This window comes from Phoenix dactylifera, unplaced genomic scaffold (assembly GCF_009389715.1).
Source record: "Phoenix dactylifera cultivar Barhee BC4 unplaced genomic scaffold, palm_55x_up_171113_PBpolish2nd_filt_p 000140F, whole genome shotgun sequence".
NCBI classification, from domain to species: domain Eukaryota; kingdom Viridiplantae; phylum Streptophyta; class Magnoliopsida; order Arecales; family Arecaceae; genus Phoenix; species Phoenix dactylifera.
The window spans coordinates 969,351-991,059 of NW_024067696.1; the positions used below are offsets into that span (position 1 = coordinate 969,351).

General features: G+C 37.1%; 2 long non-coding RNA genes across 3 annotated transcripts; both read left to right on the forward strand.

Moving 5' to 3' along the window:
- The first annotated feature begins 426 nt into the window (after positions 1-426).
- Positions 427-3,084, forward strand: LOC120104905. 2 transcript variants are annotated; one of them, XR_005507260.1, is made up of 4 exons: positions 427-707; positions 1,643-2,080; positions 2,173-2,358; positions 3,022-3,084. It is a non-coding gene; the product is annotated as an uncharacterized LOC120104905 (long non-coding RNA). The 2 variants fall into 2 exon arrangements; XR_005507259.1 differs by having other exon boundaries at positions 428-707; positions 2,204-2,358.
- Positions 3,085-3,094: 10 nt separating this feature from the next.
- On the forward strand, positions 3,095-4,456 carry LOC120104906. Its single transcript, XR_005507261.1, has 3 exons — positions 3,095-3,310; positions 4,061-4,259; positions 4,403-4,456. It is a non-coding gene; the product is annotated as an uncharacterized LOC120104906 (long non-coding RNA).
- Positions 4,457-21,709: the final 17,253 nt, after the last annotated feature.

A 21,709-nucleotide genomic window follows, 5' to 3' on the forward strand; every position in this document is an offset into this window, starting at 1 on the left:
CATCACAAAAATCGTAACTCAAGTATTTATAAATTTTTAAAAGATTATTTTTAGCAGTGATGGATTATTGGCAGAAATTTTCGTCACCAAATTTAATTTTTAATTCTAAAAATATTAAAAATATTATTTTTAAATAATTATTATAAAAAAAAAGATTGAAAGAGAAAAATACAAAATGAAACTAAGTGCCGCCGCCCCGCCCAAATTTCCCCCCTCCCCCTTCCCAAAACCCCTGCAGCCACTCAACCCGTGGCCCCGGCACCCACCCATCCCCCCCCCCCCCCACGCGATCCCTAATCCCTCCTCCTCCTCCCGAATCCAAATCCAACAAATCCCTAACCAGAAGGCCATCCACAGCAGGGATGACCGTCCGGATTCCGGACAGCCTTATCCACACAGTGGGGACATCTAGTGGCTCTCCGATTTCCACTATTTCTTCTCACCACCATTTTATCCTCTCTCCTTTGCGTTAACTCCAAAACCCTTGCTTCCCCAATCCCTCTCCTCTCGAAACTCTAGCTCCCATGGCGGCCCTCCTATGCTCCCAGTCCCAGTGCCGCTTCTCCGCTGCCGCCCCAAGATCCTCCATTTCGGCAAGGTGGAGCTGCTTCGATGGCCACCGGAGACCCCTCTGGTTTCGTCGCCTAGGGTTCTGCTGCTCTTCTTCTCCATCGGGGTTTTGCAAACTCGATTCCGGATGGGGAGAGGTACCGGTTGATCCAGTTCTCTTCCAACGTAGGCGTTTTTAGATTATTTTCCACTTATTTATATGCAAGTAGAGTTTTAAATGGAAATATGAGCAATGTAGAGATATATCCGATCGGGAAGTTGTCATAATCTGAATGAATTGGATGAGTAATTCGATTAATATTCACTTTTTTGGATAATTAATGCTATTTGTTTCCTCACTGGAGGAAATGGGATTATTTTTTTATCATTGTATCCTTTTGAATAGTTCCATTCGGTAAGAAGGCTGAGATTCTTGGATCACTTCTCATGATTTTCTTCTCCACTATATTAGATTTTCTTCTTTGTGTTTGGTATGGCCTTTGCAGCAATGCATAGTGCTTTTCTTAACCAAGAAATTGAATTTTCTAAAGAGAAAGACTAATTCTGGATGGGTTTGATGAAAATCCTCTCTTTTTGCACCGTAGATGGTTGAATTAGTTGCATAATTTTGATTTCGTTTTCTTTGTAAAGTTAACTTGTTTTTTCTAGTAAAATAGTTCCCCCTTTGGTAAGAATGCTGAGACTTGTAGGGCAAGCATCCAGATTCCATCAGGCAAGTTGTGCACAAAAGTTAGCATTCTTTTCCCCTTCCTGAACAAATGAAATTCCAAAGAAATTCAAAAGTAGGCTTGCCTGATGGAATCTGGATGCTTCCCCTAGCCAAGAACTGTCTATTGGTGGTAAGTAAAGGTGTGAGTAACTGAGAAATCAGTGACTGTGTTGTTCTCTTGCATGATAATTTTTGTTTCTGCTTTCAGTTTATAGTTGCATTGTTGGCACTGGTGTATGACGCATTGTTGGCATTGAAGTATTATTTTGCTTGTTATTTGTCTTTTAAGTTTATACCTTCTTTGATTAAAGAGCACTTCAGTTTGATAGGTTACTAAAGAATTATTACAACATATATCAACAGAGAATTGCTCTCTAAGGAACGGAAAAACCTGTTTTGGGAGTTTACTGATCTCTGGTTAGAACCAGATAAAGGCTCAGATTGTTTGACAGCCAAATGCTGCATTCACAAAATTGTCCATGATGGGCGCTTGCTTCTAAGTGAACCCTTGGGATCAGTTTTTGAATTTTCTCTTATGCTTCGGTTAGCATCTCCTACACTAGTGCTCTACTGGCAGTTGGCGGAGGATTCTTTATCTTCTTATCCTTCTGACGACGAAACCAACTCAGAACATGTTATGGGAGACTTGTCAGAGCCAATTTCAAGAGTCAAGGCAGAACCTTTTCTCATATGCAGAAACCTGTGAAGCCCTGGAGGAAGTAGTTGCTGGGTAGATACTGGTAGTGCACTACTGTTCAATGTTACTGATCTTCTTTCATGGCTTGACACTTCAGCCAAACTGTAAGTCATATCCACCTTTTCTGTGCTTTTGTTGTATTTCTATTTCTGTTATTGCAAATCTTGTTGATCTTTTTTGCCTCCTTGTTATATAGTGAGGTTATATGTTTATTTGGATTTCACCAGAGCTATGGGATCTGCTGAGTAGGCTGAACTTTTTGATTTTGATCACATATATTTTGGTTCAAGTATTGCCAGTCCAGTTGCTATTCTATATGGAGCTCTTGGACCAGAATGCTTTAGAGAGTTTCATGTTACCTTGGTGGAAGCATCAAAAAAAGGTATTAACTAATGAATCGTTATTTATTTTATATGAACAACAGAGAATACATTCCTGTCCCAGTTAGAATGAGATGGCATTTTGCAATTAACAAGGCACATACACATTCCTGTCTCAGTTAGATTAAGATGGTATGTTGTTAAGAAAAAAACTGCAAAACCAATCAGTTAGATATTCCTGTCTACCTGATATGCTTACTATGAACTGTAAATCAATATGGCCATACTTCCTTTTAAGAAGATCAAAGTGTTTGAGGGAGAGAAGTTCTTCATGGGTCAGGTGAATAATCAGTTGTTTTCATTCATTTCTTCCAGAGTTGGTTAGATTGGACAGTTTTATTCTATATTACAAAAATTAATTTCCATCTCCATAGTATAATTCTTATCAAAATTGCTCCTTGAAGTATGCTCCGATTTTCGAACCACTTCCATTTATATTTTTGTACCATTAGATCGGCTTGCCTTCTTGGTGCTTGACATGGATTCTTTCATAAGATATAGGTTGAATTTCTTTCTTTTCTTATTGGAGAGAATAGAATTAATTCTGCCAATTCAATATCATTCTCTGTGGCAGTCACTTTTTTGTGTTCTCTTATTAAAACCACAAACAGTTTCTTTTGGTAAATGCTGAGAGCAGTTTGTATATCTTTTGAATTCTTGGGCAGAAGAAGAACTCATTTCACCTAAAGGAATGTGCAGTTTCCATAGCATTGGCAATTGGATTGGTCACTGGTTCCTACATTGGACTGGCCTGCACATGCATCCCCTTGAGGCCCTGTGCTGCCTGATCTGTCAGTGCTAATTTCTGGACCACCTATTAAGGATCCTGGTGCCTTGTTGAGGTATGCATTGCCAATCAATAACAAAGCCATTCGGGAGGTTCAAAAGCCTCTTGAGGATATCACAGACAGTCTCAACGTCTCCGGGGTTAGAGCATTGGATTTAGTTGAGAGAGTAAGCATAACTAAAAAAATCTCATTCTGAGATCTTATTTGCTATTCCTTACAATTTCTGCAGTCACTCAAGTGATTTTTGTTTTATAATTACTGAATTATACATGTTACAGTATGTCATGTAAAATGATGTTCTTAAATGAGTACATTGTGCTCATCTTTGGCTTTGCTTTACAAAAAGCAGTTTCACCATTCTTCAACTTAAAAATAAAAAGGAATGAGTTTGAAAGAAGCTGATTTTCATAATGCTTAATAAAAAGTGCTGCTCACACAAGCAGAGGTCAAATAGCTTCTTCTACAAGATGCTAGAGAAACTAGTTTTCATTTCATGCTTGTATCGATCACATTATATTTTCATAAATATAATTGGATTTGCCTCACCTAAGAGCAGGAATAGTGGATATGCAAATGGATTAGACAAACTTAAAGTTAACCAACTCAATGTGCACCCAAACCTGAAACTTGATTATGCTGGTCATCTCAAAGTCCTTAATCCAAACCAAAATCTCAATGAAGTTGGACTCTAAGTCCATGTTAGTTACATACAGCCCAGTCGAAACCAAATAGACTGAAAACTACTTCCATCTTTGTGCTAGCAAACACCAAACAAGCTCAACATGAGTGAGCTGACCAATATCAACTGGCAGACAAAGTACTCAGCTGAATACTCTAAAAAAGAAAAGCTTGAGTACAATCATTGTTCAGGATCTCAGTCATTTGTTGCAACAATGACTATACCGGTAACTAACAGGAGAGGAGCTGCGGAGGCAATTGGAGCAGGAGAGGAGAGAGCATGAGGAGGAAAGGAAAGAGCGAGAGAAAGAACAGAAGCAAATTGCACATCTTACAAGTTTGGTGACAAAGTTCTTAAAGAAAAAGACTCAAACGCACAAGTCATCTATCCATCATGATGGGGCCATGTATTCAACTGGTGGTACAAATACTCGTTGGTATGTATTCTCATTTATATTACATAGGTTATTTAGAGATTTTGACCAAATTAAGCGAAATGTTATTGTGAACTTATACTTGAATTTTAGTTTATTATTTTTGACATGTGGTTATTGATTGTCTATTTTTTTTGCTTTCTCAGATACATCGTGGAGTTATGAGCATGTGAAATCTAGTTTTTGGTACATGGATAGCTTTTGTTCAGATGATCATGGTGGAGTTGTCTACAAGCAGAATCCAGTTTTTGGTATAAGAATATTTTTGTCTACATGATGGTTGTTTGGAGGAATAGCAAGATCAGATATTTTGGAATTTTTAATTTACATTTTGATGTGTTTGGTGATGATTATCACCTTAACATATGGTATGGATGAAACATTGTGATGTATGGTTAATAGATATGCTTGACTTTAGACTTATAGATGATGATATTTATAATGAATAATTATGGATTCTCTAACATTGTGTATACTTCTATTTGGATGAGCAAATGTATTGTGCAATATGGATATTGGATAGGCTGTGTTGGTTGTACAGGATTTGGAACGAGCCCAAAAATAAATATTAAGCTTATAATTTGAATTGTTAATTAAATACAGGTTAATACTTTCTGCCACCAAAAAATATTTGTTGCCAATGCATTCCAATATATTCTGCGACCAAACTATTGGTGGGGGAAGATAGACATTCAGTGACCACTTTTTTGGTAGCGGAAGACAAACATTCTACGACCAACTATTTGGTCGGCGTTGAAATTAGCGACAACAGATTTGGTCGCTGAAAATTTTCTTCGGCAACCAAATGTTGGTCGTTGTTGGTGTATCTTAGGTGACCACACAATATTGGTCGCCAAAACCTTTCAGTGACTAGGGTTCGGCGACGAAGAGTATGCTAGTCGCGAAAAGGTTTCGGCGACCAAATATGGTTATTCGGCGATTAGAATTTTAGTCGCTGAATATGTATTTTCTTGTAGTGGCTGGAAGAGTTCCAAGCAGCATACAGTGGCAGATTCTACATGTGAAGCAGAATATATCGCAACATCTGATGCCGCCAAGAAAGCTGTATGGTTGCGAAAGTTCATCACCGAGCTTGGAGTGACACCCTCCATTGATGGTCCAGTGCCTGTATTTTGTGATAATATTGGAGCCATAGCTCAAGCAAGAGAACTCAAAGCACATTAGCGGACCAAGCATATTCTACATCGCTACCACCTTGTTCGAGAGATCGTCGAACGAGGTGATATTGATCTTCAGAAGATTGACACAAAAGAAAATCTGGCTGACCCATTTATCAAAGTCCTCGACATCAAAGAGTTCAACGAACACAAGTCAAAGATGGGTATTAGATACTGTGCCGATTGGCATTAGGCTAAGTGGAAGTTGTTGGGATTTGTATCCTAAATATCAATCATCAGCATATTGATAATTGAATTTTATAAATGAATTGACAAATTAATAAAGTATTATTTGGCATTATTCATCATTTCATCTTCAAATGAACTCTTATATGATGAAGTCTTTAGGGCTTATGTTATGATAAAGGAGGATTTATCTTTGAGTCATTAAACTTGTTCACGACCAAATGATATGTTGTTACAAGGACGACAGCATTATCGAGATTAGGTCGTTGTGTGACATATACGTTGGTTGTCCTCTAAACCAAGGAGTGTGGAGACACTGGTATGCCACACAGGTGAAGTATAGGAGTATATTTCACTGAACGCGACCAATTCCTGTTAAGAGATGCTTCGAGTGAATATGGATATAAGTTTGGCCCTCTGATCTGAGACCGCAACCTGTGACTAGCAAGCAACTCATTGTATTTTGGTACCGGACTACCTAAATTTCTAATTCAGTGACGGAAGATCACTGGGTGCAGTCAAGTACTTGCGTAGTCAGTTGTAAGTCGAGATGAAATTGACCCCTTCTGAAAATAGGAGATAATGTCTTGTGATTAATTTAGCAAAACCTTGGCCAGGGTAATTCCAGTGAGGAGTCATGGGATATCTAAAATTAATCACACAATGGATGTACTAAATATAGGGTTGACAGTGAGCTCTAAGTCATCCTGGCATTAGGAGTCAAAGGGATTGAATTATACAGTAACCATAGTTCAGGGTTTCAGAATATTTGCTTCGCATATATTCGGCCTATCCGGACATCGGGTACCATTGCTAGATGGTTACATCGATTAGTATAGGAATTCATTCCTATACTACCGGTTTAGGTTCGAACCTATAAGGTCATACGTATAGAAGTTTCCTGATTGATCAAGAAGGCTGATGAATGATTAAGAATTATTCAGGGGTAATTTGGTCAATTTGATTGGTAAATTATCTAATAAAATAATTAAAGTAATTATTGAAGGATTAATTAGTAATTAAATTACTAATAAACTCAATTTGATTGAGTAATTGAGCTAAGGATGAGCCAAATTGAATTGGATTCAACTTTGGGCTCAATCAGGATTTTGACCTGATTGGATTAGGTTAGAACCAAAAGGACTTAAGCTGATTAAATTAATTTTAAATTAATTTGTGCTTAATTGGAGATTGACCTAATTGTATTAGGTCCAACACAAAGTAATTAATTCAATTTGATTGAGTTTGGATGAGCCAAAAATTGAATTGGATTCAATTTGAGCTCAATCAGGGTCTGACTTGATTAGATTGGGGTTCAACCAAATTGCTTTGTTTTAATCCGGGTTTGATCAAATTTGATTAGGTGCAACCCAAGAGGATTAGGCTCAGATGATGTGGCAATTAGTGATGACATGGAATTGGATTTCATGAATTTTAAATAAACCAAAATTATTGCATGGCGTATGGACCCATTGCTCGACACATGGCGACATTGTTTGTTGTTTGAATTTGAATTCAAACATTAAGCAATCTATTAAATGATTTCATACATCAAATAACTTTCCAAGATGGCGTGTGAACCTTTGAATCATTTAAATTCAAATTTCAAATGAAATATATGCGACAAGAGGAAGGAAAATTCTGCCGCATGGATTTCAAATTCCTCCTCTCTTGCACATGTGTTTAAAATTTGAATTTAAATCAGATTTGGTTGAGATCTGATTTGGGTTGTTCCTATTCCATTGCATGCACCAACTAAAGGAGGTTTTCTGAAGATAATTTTTGAATTTTGAATGAAATTCGGAGGCCATTAAAAGGGGTCAAACATGGGCGCCGGCAAATCATCCATTGCAGCCTTCTTCCTCACATACCTCCTCCTCCTCTTCTTCTCCATTTTAGATAGGATTTTCATGGTGACTATCTAGAAGATTCAAGATTCGATCTGAGTCCTCTACTTTCCTTACAAACCACATCTCCATCTACTTCAAGATGATTGATCAAGAGTTGATTGAATTCCGACGAGCAGATTTCAGCTTTCAAGTATTCTGCAGCTGCTAGCACTGTGGCGGAAGAAGATCCTTCAGGTCTTCGCGTGTACTTCTCGTAGAGGCTATTCGTGTCTGTGGCTGCGAAGTCAAGAATCAGATCCACAACTTTCATCCATCATAAAAGGTATTAATCTAGCATTAATCATTTATTATGGTGTCAAGGTCTAGGTCCAATTTTCCGAGGTTTTACCCTCTTTTGGGGCTCCTAACGGAGATATCTCCAGAATCTATTCGATGGATATTCGGAGATTAATTGGAATAGAGTTCTTAAGTTTCAGATCTGATAGTTAATCATGCATAAAAGTTTTAGCATAATTGTTTAAATGATTCCGGCATAATCCTATGTGTTCTTAATGTGCTGATTTCTAGATTTGATTTTGTAAGCATGCATGAATTAAATTGTTTGATTTATTTTTTCACTGTATTTTTGAAACTTAAAAAGAACTGCGTGTGGCTTGATCCCCCTTGTGAAGGGGTACGTAGGCAACCTGATCAGGTTCAGCCATGGTTTTCAAAAAAAAAAAAAATTCAGCATGCTAAACACCGAAGAACCTAGGATGCACTTTCAGGTGCACCACTTTCAAATGATTGATTTGCTAAGTTAGGATAATTAATGAGTATCCTTTATTTAATAGATATTGGATGCTCAAAGGCAACAGACCTATTTGAATTTTGGACCTATATCATTAATTATTTCTAGGTGAATTGGGAATCACCATAATAGTAATTTAGTGCTTCATAATTACTACCCAAAGATGTATTATGGTAACACTATTTATGTTATTTATCATTATTGCTAACTCAAAGTATTAATGTTGTAAGCATTTTCTTATTGTCGATTTTCTTATTGCAGTATCTATTCCTGTTTCGCTTCATTCCAAGCTACATCTGTTATGATCTTTAATGAAACCAATTTCTCAGAGTGGAATGAACAAGTTCAGTTTCACCTAGGTGTTCTGGATCTTGATTTAGAACTCTGATCTGAGAAACCGGCTGACATTACTGATTTGAGCAGCTTGGAAGAAAGGTCTTTTTATAAGACTTGGAAAAGATCGAACAGACTGAGCATTATGTTTATCCGGATGAGTATAGCAAACAATATCAAGTCAACTCTTCCTGAATGTGACAGTGCTCCAGCATTATTGAAAACTGTGGAAGAACGTTTCCGATCTACTGATAAGTCCATGGCTGGGACATTAATGGCTAAGCTTAACACCATGAAATTTGATGGTACTCGAGGGATACATGAGCATATCCTTGAAATGACAAATATAGCTGCTAAGTTGAAGGCTCTTGGGATGGATGTGAATGAATTCCTTTTTAGTTCAATTTATTTTGAACTCCTTGCCTCCTCAATTTGGATCATTTCAAATTCACTATAACACTATTAAGGATAAGTGGAATATGAATGAATTGACCAGTAAGCTTGTTCAAGAGGAGACAAGACTTAAGCAACAAGGATATCATTTTGTCAATCTTGTAAGTCATGGAGCCAAAAAAAATGGAAGAAGTCAAGAAAGGGCATGAAGAGTGGGCCATCCAAGGATAAAGAGCCTCATCATGATACCGAGGTTCATAAGAAGAAACAAAACAAAGATAGATGTCATTTTTATAAGAAATAGGGACACTATCAGAAGGACTGCTATAAACGCAAGGCATGGTTTGAAAAGAATTGTGAGCCTTTGGCTTATGTATGTTTTGAATCAAACCTTACTAAAGTTTCTTCTAATACTTGGTGGTTTGACTCAGGTTCTAATGTTCATATTTCAAATACGATGTAGGAATTTCTTACAACCTAGATGCAAGATCTAAGTGAGAGTTTTATCATTTTGAGGAATGGTTTTAGAGTTCCTGTAACAGCTGTTGGAACCTATCGTTTGTTTTTAAACACTGGTTGTCATTTAGATTTGCTTCAGATTTTTTATGTTCCTTCTATTTCTAGGAATTTAATTTTTGTTTCTAAACTTGATGTGAAGGATATTTCTTTAAAATTGGGAATGGTAGTTTGTGTCTTTTCAAAGACAATGTCTTCGTTAGTTCTGGTGTCTTGTGTGATGGCTTATAAAAAGTAAATCTTGATAATCACTTTGCTGAAACTCTTATGACCTTGCATCATAATATTGGAATTGAACAAAACTTGATAAATGAAAGATCTTCTAACTTGTGGTATAAAAGATTGGATCATATATCCAAAGAAAGGTTAGAGAGATTAGTAAAGGATGGAATTTTGTCAAACTTAGACTTTACTGATCTCGGTATGTGTGTAGATTGCATTAAGAAAAAGCAAACTAAACACACAAAGAAAGTTGCCACAAAAAGTGAAGAACTTCTTGAAATTATCCATACAGACATTTGTGGGTCTTTTGACTCCCCATCATTTGGTGGAGAGAAATATTTTATCACCTTTATTGATGATTTTTCACGTTATGGTTATGTCTATTTGTTGCATGAAAAATCTCAGGCAGTGGATGTCCTAGAGGTATACATTACTGAGGTTGAAAGATAATTAAATAGAAAGGTGAAAATTGTCAGGTCTGATAGAGGTGGTGAATATTATGGTAGGTATGAAGAAACAGGACAACACCTTGGCTCATTTGCTAAACTCTTAGAAAAGCATGGCATACGTGCTCAATACACTATGCCGGTAACGCCACAGCAGAATGGAGTAGCTGAAAGGCGTAATCGTACACTTATGGATATGATTAGGAGTATGTTGAGTAATTTTTCGTTACCCATATCATTGTGGATGGAAGCCCTTAAGACCGTTGTATACATATTAAACCGGATTCCTAGTAAGGCAGTTCCAAAAACTTCCTTTGAGTTATGGACAGGAAGGAAACCGAGTTTAAGACACCTGCATGTTTGGGGTTGTCCAGCGGAGGTCAGAATTTATAATCCACATGAAAAGAAATTGGATTTTAGAACGATTAGTGGATACTTTATAGGTTATCCCGAAAAATCCAAAGGGTATAGGATTTACTGTTCTAACCATAGCACGAGAATTATAGAGACCAATAATATCAAATTCATTGAGAATGGTGAAACTAGTGGGAGTGATAAACTACAAAATGTAAAAATTCAAGAGGTTAGGGTGCAAGTTCCTTTACCCATGACTTCTAACAAAAATTATTGTCACACAGCTTAATAACAATGAACAACAAACTAATGATCAAACACTCCATGTAAAGTTATCACCACTGAACAAGTTGTAGAAGAATCACAAGGGATGACATTAAGGAGATCTCAAAGAGAAAGAAGATCTGCCATTCCAAATGATTATATGGTTTATCTACAAGAATTTTATTTTGATATAGGGACAAGAAAAGATTCGGTTTCTTTAAACAAGCCATAGAAAGTGTTGATTCTACTAAATGGATTGATGCCATGAAAGATGAGTTGAAAATGGATCAGAATGAAGTCTAGGATGTCGTTGATTTGCCCGAAGGTTGTAAGACAGTTGGGTATAAGTGGGTCTTTAAGACCAAGCTCGACTCAAAGGGTAATGTTGAACGACATAAAGCCAGACTAGTGGCCAAAGGTTTCACTCAGAAAGGAGGTATTGATTATAAAGAAACCTTTTCTCCTGTATCTAAAAAGGACTCATTTAGAATTATTATGGCTTTGGTTGAATATTATGATTTAGAGTTGCACCAAATGGATGTAAAAACTGCTTTTCTGAATGAGAGTTTAGATGAAGAAATCTATATGGACCAGCACGAAGATTTTTCATTAAAGAAAAAAGAACACATAGTTTGCAAATTAAATAAGCCAATATATGGTCTTAAACAAGCTTCCCGACAATGGTATCGCAAGTTCAATGATACCATCACTTCCTTCGATTTTAAGAAAAATACTATTGATCGGTGTATATACCTGAAGGTCAGTGGGAGCAAGTTTATCTTTATGGTCCTATATGTTGATGATATATTGCTTGCCAGTAGTGATCTTGGTTTATTGTATGAAACTAAGATTTTTCTTTCAAAAAACTTTGAAATGAAAGATATGAATAAGGCAACCTACGACATTGAAATATTTCATGATCGATCATGTGGATTGTTAGGGTTGTCTCAAAAGGCATATATAGACAGAGTTCTAGAGAGATTTGGTATGGAGAACTGTTTAGCTAGTGTTGTTCCAATTCAGAAAGGGGATAAATTTAGTCTCATGCAATGCCCACAAAATGAATTGGAACATAAGCAGATGGAAAATATACCTTATGCTTCTGCAGTTGGTAGCTTGATGTATGCTCAGACCTGTAGCAGACCGGACATCAGTTTTGCAGTTGGAATGCTAGGTAGATACCAAAGCAAACCAGAGATGGATCACTGGAAAGCTGCAAAAAAGGTGATGGGATACTTGCAAGGAGCAAAGAATTACATGCTTACATATAAAAAGTCAGATAGCCTTGAGGTGATTGGCTATTCGGATTCAAACTTTGTTGGATGTGTGGATAGTAGAAAGTCAACGTTTGGCTATTTGTTTCTATTAGCTGGAGGAGCAATCTCATAGAAAAGTGCCAAACAGACAAGCACTGCTTCGTCCACCATGCAAGCGGAATTTGTGGCATGCTTTGAAGCCACGGTTCATAGTTTGTGGCTGCGTAACTTCATCTCGGGACTTGGGATTGTCGACTCTATTGCCAGGCCGCTGAGAATCTTTTGTGACAATACTACAGCCGTCCATTTCTCCAGAAACGACAAATATTCTAATTGTGCCAAGCACATTGAGCTTAAATATTTTATTATCAAGGAGGAAATTCAGAAATAAAATGTGTCTATAGAAAATATGAGGACCGAGCTCATGATTGCAGATCCTTTGACAAAAGGTTTACAACCGAAGACTTTTAAAGAGCATATTGAAAGAATGGGTCTTAGTTGTAATCCATGATGTTAATTGAGGATTGTATTATGTTTATTTCTTTGACACTTAGATATAATTGATTATGTTTCTGATTTTTCTGTTCTTCAAATATATGTACATGTATGAATTTGAATGTATGATCACAGGAATTGTCTCTGACAAGGACATAATGTTTGACCATTATTGACACTTCTTATTTATGGACTGTGGTTAAATAATTTGCTAGTGTTGTGGTACTTGGAAGGAACTATGTCATTATGTTGATATGGAACCACCTTGACTTGCATTAGTAAGTTGTTAATTGTGGTATTATGATGACCAAACTGACTATGGATTGGAATGATGCGCGCCTAATGTTTATATCATTCTAACCAAATTATGGTCATTTGGGCCAAGTGGGAGAATGTTGGATTTTGACCCACATGACTAAACGTGGGTGGTTACTAGTTGGTTATAGTAACCACTTATGGAGAAGTTTACGCTAGTTATCCATGATGGAAGGATAATTTCATGGGTCTCACCCTCTGCCAATAACGAGAACACAAAACCAGTCTCCATCACCGTGTGTTTTGAACAGGGGTCAAGAGGGAGAAAACAAAGCTTGATCATTCAGTCATCCATGGATCCAGGTACGCTACCCTTCATGGTTCTGTTTTATGATCCTATTTACAGCATCTTACACAATATTGTACTAAAGATATTAAAATACGCTAGTATTTGATAAAAGTATTCCTTACTTCTTTTAGTGGTTAAGTTATAGATCTGGCCTGAGGGTGACCACGCCGGGGGAGTCGAGGGAGCTGCCAGCCGGAGCAGAGAAAGGAAAGCCACCACCTGCACGACGACGTACCTGCACAAAGCCTCACTGGTGGTTCCGGTGAGGACCCTCCAACGCTCAAGTTAGAGTGGATCTCAGATGGATCAAAAGTTTCCTAGGCGTTACCTGATGAGGCTATTTGTAGTCTCCGTAGAGGTGCTCAAGTGGCAGAGGTATGGCCCGTCCTCATCATGGAAGGAAATAGCTTTTAGCCAGATGGCGCGCAGCTAGAGCTCGCTTGAGGCGTACGGCGTAGGCCATTCTTGTGAACGGTAAGGCGTTGGTAGATGTGGCAGGGCATGGCTGGGGCAGCAGGGTATGGTTCCTGATTGATATGTCGTGGTGTGGCCAGCAAGCAAAGCATGGTATGGTGAGGCTGTTGCAGGGCATGGCCCCAGCATGTGGACGATGAGATCAGTCTTCTAAGGTCGACTCGGCCTTCTGAGGTCGGCCTTCTAGGCTTGGCTTGGCCAGAATTGGGTGATTTCATGCCGAAAATAGGACGATCCATTTTGTCTCCCATCAGGAATCATTTGTAAACGAAAATCCAGAAAAAAATGGCATATATAAGTGCTCTAGATAGATCATAACAGTCCTTTTGATTATGACTATTGCTGAGATGAACAGGCAATATGTATAACCAGTACTTAAATTCTTGAAGGGATATTTTTGCATTGTAAGTTAAACAGGTAATGTTAGCAGTTGCACCTATAGATCATATGTGGAATCCTCTAGTAATGTGTACCCATAAGTCTGTTAGATACATGCCCTCAGAAACCAATTTGTAAAATAATTTTAATAATTATTAAATTATTTATCTCTCTTTTTCACATATATGTTTATTTGTTTATTGGATATTTGATTGTGACATGAGATGTTCACATGGTATATATATTGAGTAACATTGTAGAAGGACCACATCGATGATTAATGAATCATAGGCACGGAGTGGTGGTTTTTCGATTCCTTGTTAAGTCATGTTGTTCTAAGCCGAGTTATATATTTTAGGCCTACACTCGTTGTGCCGCTATATAAATAGGATGATAAGCTTCGTCATTGAGGTAGAGATCTCAAGCAAACGATAGGTGCACTGTAAGAGTACATGCACAGAACAGAATCCAAATATAAATACCTTCTAGAAACGATCACTAATGTTGAGAAGAGTATTCAGCACAATTAGTTTATATGTAATTTGACCTAAGAGGTCTATGCAAATATATTTGGTGTGCTCTTGTGCTTTGACTGAGTCAATTGTTGATGGTCTTCTCTAGATCAAATATACAAACAATGTTGAGTCTTGAGTGCAATAGATAGATTTGTATAGATGCTCAATAAGAAATCCACCAACCTCAATTTGAGGTAGTATATTCAGTATGTCTGTATGAGGTTGGACCAAAAGAAAAACTGGCCAATGAGATTTATGAATATTGTTTTTATTGTATTTTATTATTATTATTGTAAATAAAATATTTACTTGTGAAATTGTTTTAGAAACAATTTTTGGGTCCAATTGAATTACAAAATAAGAATTAAGAATTATATAAGCTAGGAATTTAATCGGTGATATTTTTCTGATCCTCTTGACTTATGTGGAATAGTGTGGTGGAAAGATAAATAAACAAAATTGTAAGCAAAAGGGATTTCACTAATTTAATCTTCTGTTCTCGGAAGTCAATTGCAAAGTGTTGATGGACATTTTTACAATTTGTAGAAGCCCAAAATTCAGAATTAAAAGAATATAAGGGGTTTTGTGAAAAATTGTTTTTCAGTGATCCTACGGCTATAACAGGAGGTCCCTATTAACCCAAAAAAAAACTTCCGGTCCACCGCTACATGGTTCTTTAATTTCCGGTCCCTAAATTACTATTTTCTTTAAAATATAGTACCCAAAGTGCCCCCAGGTTACGTAAGTTCCCCCATGTTACCGGAAGTGGGAAAAAAAAATATCCCGCGTTCTGTTTTCTAACCGGAAGACACTCTATTTTTCTCTACTGAAGATGCTTCCAAGTAAGCTTCCCACTTGCATCCCTTAAGCGTAGATGCACCTGGTGATCCCATGAAAGATGTTTACTGAAGATGGCTTTGGAGGAAGATTTTGAAACGAGAAAAAAGGTGAAAAAATAGCCCGTAACAGGGTACGCATGATAAGTGCTAAATAATGCATAAATTAATATCTTATTCATAGCACTTATCATTATTTTAATTCACGTATTTTGTAAATTCAACTAAAAAATGTGTTACCCTCATCATTGCATTTTTAATAAATTAATTCGAGTTTGATTTAGTTATTTATTAATTGAGCCTAATGTATGCAAGTCGATTCGAACTCATTTGGGATAATTCATGAACCCAAATTCCATGAACCCACGGATTAGATCATCTCCCGGAAGTCTCATCTTCCTGTTTACGTGCACCCCATTCCAGCAGAACAGAGTCAGCCACGAGAATCTCTTCTTCTGGATTCCAAATAAAGCCTCCGCAGGATCCATGGGATAAGACGTTATGGGAGCCCGCTGCTGTGCTGCTGCTGCCGTCCACCACTGCATGAAAGCCTAAGCTCTGCACTAGGGCTGGATGCAGCCCTAACAAAGGGCCAAGGGTTTTATATTTTAATTTTCTATTCTTGGAGTTGTATAAACTTTATTTTGTTCCTAATGAATATTTTATTTCATCTCATATTTAATTTCTGTGATTTTAAGTATGACGTTTATACAACTGTTCTTCATGATCACTAAGTAAATATAAGATAGTCCATGCTTAGAAAAGATGCAATGTCCTGCCACATTAGTTTAGGGTAGACATTTAATGCCAACTGAAGATGGATTATTCTCAAATTACTTTTGTGAATTTCTATTTAAATGCTTATTAGGCTTGTAGCCAATTTGCATGTTAATCCAAGAATAAATTAAAATACAAATAACCCTTGTTCCGATGTTAATGGTGAATTCCTTGCCCTAAGTTTTCCCAAACTGATATCCTTTTAATTGCATTTTTAATTAAATTTCTTAGTTTAATTTTCTTCACAAACTCTTTTTTTTAAATATTTTTTATTTTTAAGAAAATAACTGTACCCCAATCCCTATGGATCGATACCCATAATCACTATCCTACCAGATACGTGCTATTGCGTGGTCTTTAAAGTTGACTATCAGTTAGCCAAGAGTTGGAACCCATTTGGCTTTAATTAGACCTAATTTGATTAGGTTTAATGTTTTCTTTAAGTTGGTTAAACCCAATTGGATTGGGTTTGATAGGGCCTTCACTTTTGGATCATTGATCGCTCCATGGGTGAAGGATCTGGTCCACTGGTTGGCGCCTTCATCTGAACCATTGGATGGCTTCCTGGATAAAGGATTTGGTCCACTGGTTGGCGCCTTATTCTGGACCATTGGATGGCTCCCTAGATGAATAATCTGGACCATTGGTCAGCGCTTGAATCTGAACCACTGAATGGCTCCCTGGATGATGATGCCTTGATCTGGACCATTAGATGGTGCCTAGATCTGGACCATTGGCTTTGGTTCCCTGCATTTGGGCCCTTGGATCATCAGGATTTAAGACAAAGACGTGAGAAAGAAGCGTATCATTAGATACGGCTTTTTCTAAAGCTTGATACGCCTCCCTCTCTCTCTTGTTGGCACCCTCTTATCACACCCTTTGATGCATGAAGGGATGGCTAGGACGCATCCCTTCACATCTATAAATAGGGAGCCATTCCACCGTATTATTCACTCCAACTCCACCGCATTCTCTCTCCTTTATTTATCCCTTCTTTCTTACAACCCTTTGTCTCTTTCTAACATTGCTTCTAGAGTGTCCTAAGCCAAGATAAGGAGGTCTTCTTTAGAACAAAGAAAAGATTAGAAGTGATTTAGAAAGATGAAAGAAAAATAAGAAAGAGAGAAAGCAAGCCAATTTAAATCCTTTGGAAGGATTCAGCATTAAGGATCAAAAATCTTTGGAGCTAAAGTCTTGATCAAGTTTCCGTGTGGATCACCGTTGGAGGGCGGACACTTGGACGCCTCATGGAGATTCTACAAACTTGGATTTAGCGTTACAGGTATTCTTCTATTTCAGAATTTATATTTATATTGTTTGATTGTTACCATTAAGGTGATCTAGGCTTATAAGGATTTCATGTTAAGGGACTTTATTAAGAAATTTTTAAAATTCCTAGCTTCCGCTGCCCATCATGACATGATCGGAACCCTTCAGTGGTATCAGAGCCGTCCTTAATTGGTTCAATCAAATAATTAGCCATGATGTATATATGCTATGAGATAGTATTATGTTATAAATGTCATGATATAAATTTTCATATGAAGATATGTTAATTGATTTAGTTAATTGATAATAATTTATACATGCTATGAGATAGCTATGATGCATGATAGTTGGTTATGATATATATATATGCTATGAGATAGATATATAATTTGTTGTAACATATACAAAGACATATTCAATATGTTACAATTAAAGAATGTGCTAGAGACCAGTAAGCCCTCAAAAAAAATTATATTAAGTCATAGTGTTGAAAAACTTTGAGCTAACCCATTCTAGAACAATTAATCTAATTGGTGTCTAAGGAAAGCACTAAAGGTGGTTTTCTAATTAGGACCTTACTCTCTGAGTAAGGGGAGCCTCCCACCTGCTTACCTGGCTAATTGTTTGATTGCCTATTATGGATAAGTTTAATGTTGATATAACACTATTAATAGCCTTCCTTCATGCCTCGATATTATTATGTCAAGATCCATGCTAGTTTGTTGTGCAACCACAAGACTTGCAATGGGGACTGATGTTATACTGTCTTGGTGCATAGAGATGATGCTTATGGCATATTTTAATATGTTGCTTTGTTGTGCAACCAAAAAAGCAATATTATTTGAATATGACTGTATAGAAATGGAGGGTTTGACTTAACTAAACATTATAGTTTGTTGTGCAACCACAAGGCTATAAGTGTTTTAAGAGGTATAGATAAAGTTGAGAATTGCATGAGATGCAATTGGAAAGAGTTTCCTACCTTTGAACTCATAAGAGTTTGTTGTGTAACCACAAGGCTTTTATGAAGAATTAGGATCTCAACCCTACTAAGAAAAATTAAGTTTTCTCATTTATCATAGGAGAGGGCTATGATATTCGATAAAATAGTGGGAGTAATAATTAGATAAATTTCTAGTCTAATTGTATATATGTCATCATGATTGGTCTGTTTATGTTAGTTTTGTTCTTTATATATGTAGAATAAAATTCTGCATTAATGGCATCTTCACTATCGCTAAGAGGCATCTTAGATGCCAACAAATTGACGGATTCAAACTATGTGGACTGGTTGAGGAATTTAAATATTGCACTCACTCAGGAGAAAATTTCCTACATCATCGAAACTCCTGATCTTGGATCAATGGGGGATGATGCTACTAAAGGTAGCAAGATAAAGAGGAAGAAAGGAAAGAAAATCTTCGAATCAAATACCTGTTTCCATTGCGGCAAGGAAGGCCACTGGAAAAGGAATTGCAAGAATTTTCTTGCAACTGTAAAGCCTGATGCAAGAGTTGCATCAGAAGGTATGTTTATGTTACATGCCAGTTTGTCATTAAGTTCTTCAAATTCAAATTCATGGGTATTGGATACCGACTATGGCTTTCATATATGCAAGACATTGCATTGACTACAGAAAATTAGAATTTTGAAGAAAGGTGACTTCGAGCTGTATGACGCTGGAGGAGAGTCAATCCAGGCTGAAGCTGTTGGAACCTACAACTTGGAGTTGCTTTCGGGAGAGCTCGTACAATTAGAAGATTGTTATTATATGCCTAAAATTATTAGAAATGTAATTTCCATTCCTTTATTGTTAAAGAAAGGTTTTGAAATTAATGGAAAGGGCAATGGTTGCTCTATTTATTTTTCTAATAAGCATCTTTGCAATGGCATTATGAAAAATGGTCTTCTTGTTTTATTACTTAATGATAATGTCTTTCATATTAATAAAAGCAATAAAAGAAAGAGAGAGGAAGAGAATAATACCCTCCTTTGGTCTGAATCAAGAATCAACAAGTTATACAAAGAAGAGTTCTTTGATCCTTATGATTATGAATCATTAGAAACTTGTGAATCTTGTCTTATGGATAAAATGACTAAGTCTCCATTCATTGGACATGGAGAAAGAGCAAGTGAGTTATTAGGACTTGTGCATACAGATATATGTGGTCCTATGACAACTCCAGCTAGAGGTGGATACTCTTACTTCATCACATTCACTGATGATTTATCAAGATTCGAATATGTGTATCTTATGAAACATAAATCCGAAGCCTTTAATAAGTTTAAAGAGTATCAAAGTATGGTTGAAAAACAAACTGGAAAGTGTATTAAAATTCTTTGATCTGATCGAGGAGGTGAATACCTTTCTAGTGAGTTTTTAAATCATCTTAAGGAAAAGGGTATTCTCTCTGAATGGACACCTTCGTATACGCCATAATTAAATGGTGTAGCCGAACGGAGGAATCGTACTCTATTAGATATGGTACGGTCCATGATGTGCTTTACAGATCTTCCTATTTCCTTCCAGGATTTTGCCCTAGAAACTGCTGCACTTGTATTAAACAAGGTACCATCAAAATCTGTATCTAGTACTCCATATGAGATATGGAGAGGAAAGAAGCCTAATCTTAAGTATCTTAAGATATGGGGCTGTAAAGCTTATGTCAAAAGAAATTTTGGACACAAGCTAAGTGCTAGATCAGATAAATATTTTTTTTTAGGTCATCCTAAAGATAGTATAGGATACATCTTCTATCATCCTACCGAACAAAAGGTCTTTGTAGGTAGGCATGCCATTTTCTTAAAGAAAGAGTTTATCTTAGAAAAATGCAAGGATAGAAAAATTGAACTTGAAGAAGTTCAAGATCTACAAATGGAGACACAAGATATTCCTCAACCAGATGTACCCATTGATGAGGTACAACCACAACACACATCTCCACTCCAAAGGTCAAATAGAGTGTGAAATGCACCTAAGAGGTATGTGATGACCCAAAGATTGATTTAAAGATTGATTTTGATTATCACAAAATCTTGAAGTATAAATACTAATGTTTGTGTTGCAAGGAGAAAGATATTTATTTTGCAAGGAACATAGCAAGTTGGAAGAACACAAGAAGAACTCCAAAGTTCTCAAGAAAAGTTGGAAGAAAGTTACACTTCATTGGCCCAAGTTTCAAATTCAAAGGACTCAAGTTGGAAGAGCAAATTCAAAGGAAAATTCAAAAGAATAGTCCTCGAGTCGACTCCTACATAGTACGAGTCGACTCCAGGGAGTAACAAGGCAGAAACATAGAGAAGATATTTTGGACCCTGAGAGCCGAGTCGACTCCCGAAGAACTCGAGTCAACTCCGATGGTTGGCAGGTCGACTCCTAAGGAAGTAAGAGTCGACTCCCAGAGAAATACAAGGCAAAAAGTCAGAGAGCCAATTTCAGACACTGAGAGCCGAGTCGACTCCCGCGAAGTCCGAGTCGACTCCGAAGCAGCGCAACCCCAAAGACAGAAGACGGTATTTTCGTCTCTGAGAGGCGAGTCGACTCCAAGACAGTTCGAGTCGACTCCAAGGCAGCGCGACCCCAAAATACAGAGGATCAGTTTTCGGGCTCTGAGAGCCGAGTCGACTCCAAGAGAATCCGAGTCGACTCGAGGAAGAAAATCAAAAAATATGTCCTCTGGATTCCTGAGAATGAGCCGACCCCCAAGTGCCCGAGTCGTCTCCAGCTATTGGCGAGTCGACTCCAGTTTGGTCCGAGTCGACTCTAGGACAAGGCATGCACATTAATTCAAATTTGGAACAGTGGCCGAGTCGTCTCCAGAAAAGCACGAGCCGACTCCTGCAACAGGCGAGTCGACTCCAGATCGCGCGAGTCGACTCCGATCCCAACGGAAACTTTGTCAGGAGTTGCAGACTGTGCACAACGGCTCTATTTTTGTCTCTAACGGCTAGATTTCTATTTTCACGGCTAGATCTATTATTTGTTAAAAGCTATCATCATTATTTGTCATATATATGGTTTCTATGAAAACTCCATTTGATCTTCTGAAAAATAGAAAATGATCTATTGCATATCTTTCATATTTTTCAGTAGCTTATGATATGCTTGATATGGTCTTTTGAAAATAATGCCAAATCTGATAAAGATATTTCTATCCTTGGATATCATTCATCAAGCAATGCGTATAGAATATTCAATGAAAAGATTCTAGTTGAAGAAATATCAATTCAGTTTATTCTTTATGAGACTAATGATTTATTATCAAAATACTAAAATCAAATTATATACGTATATGGTTAATCTTTTACCTATAACAA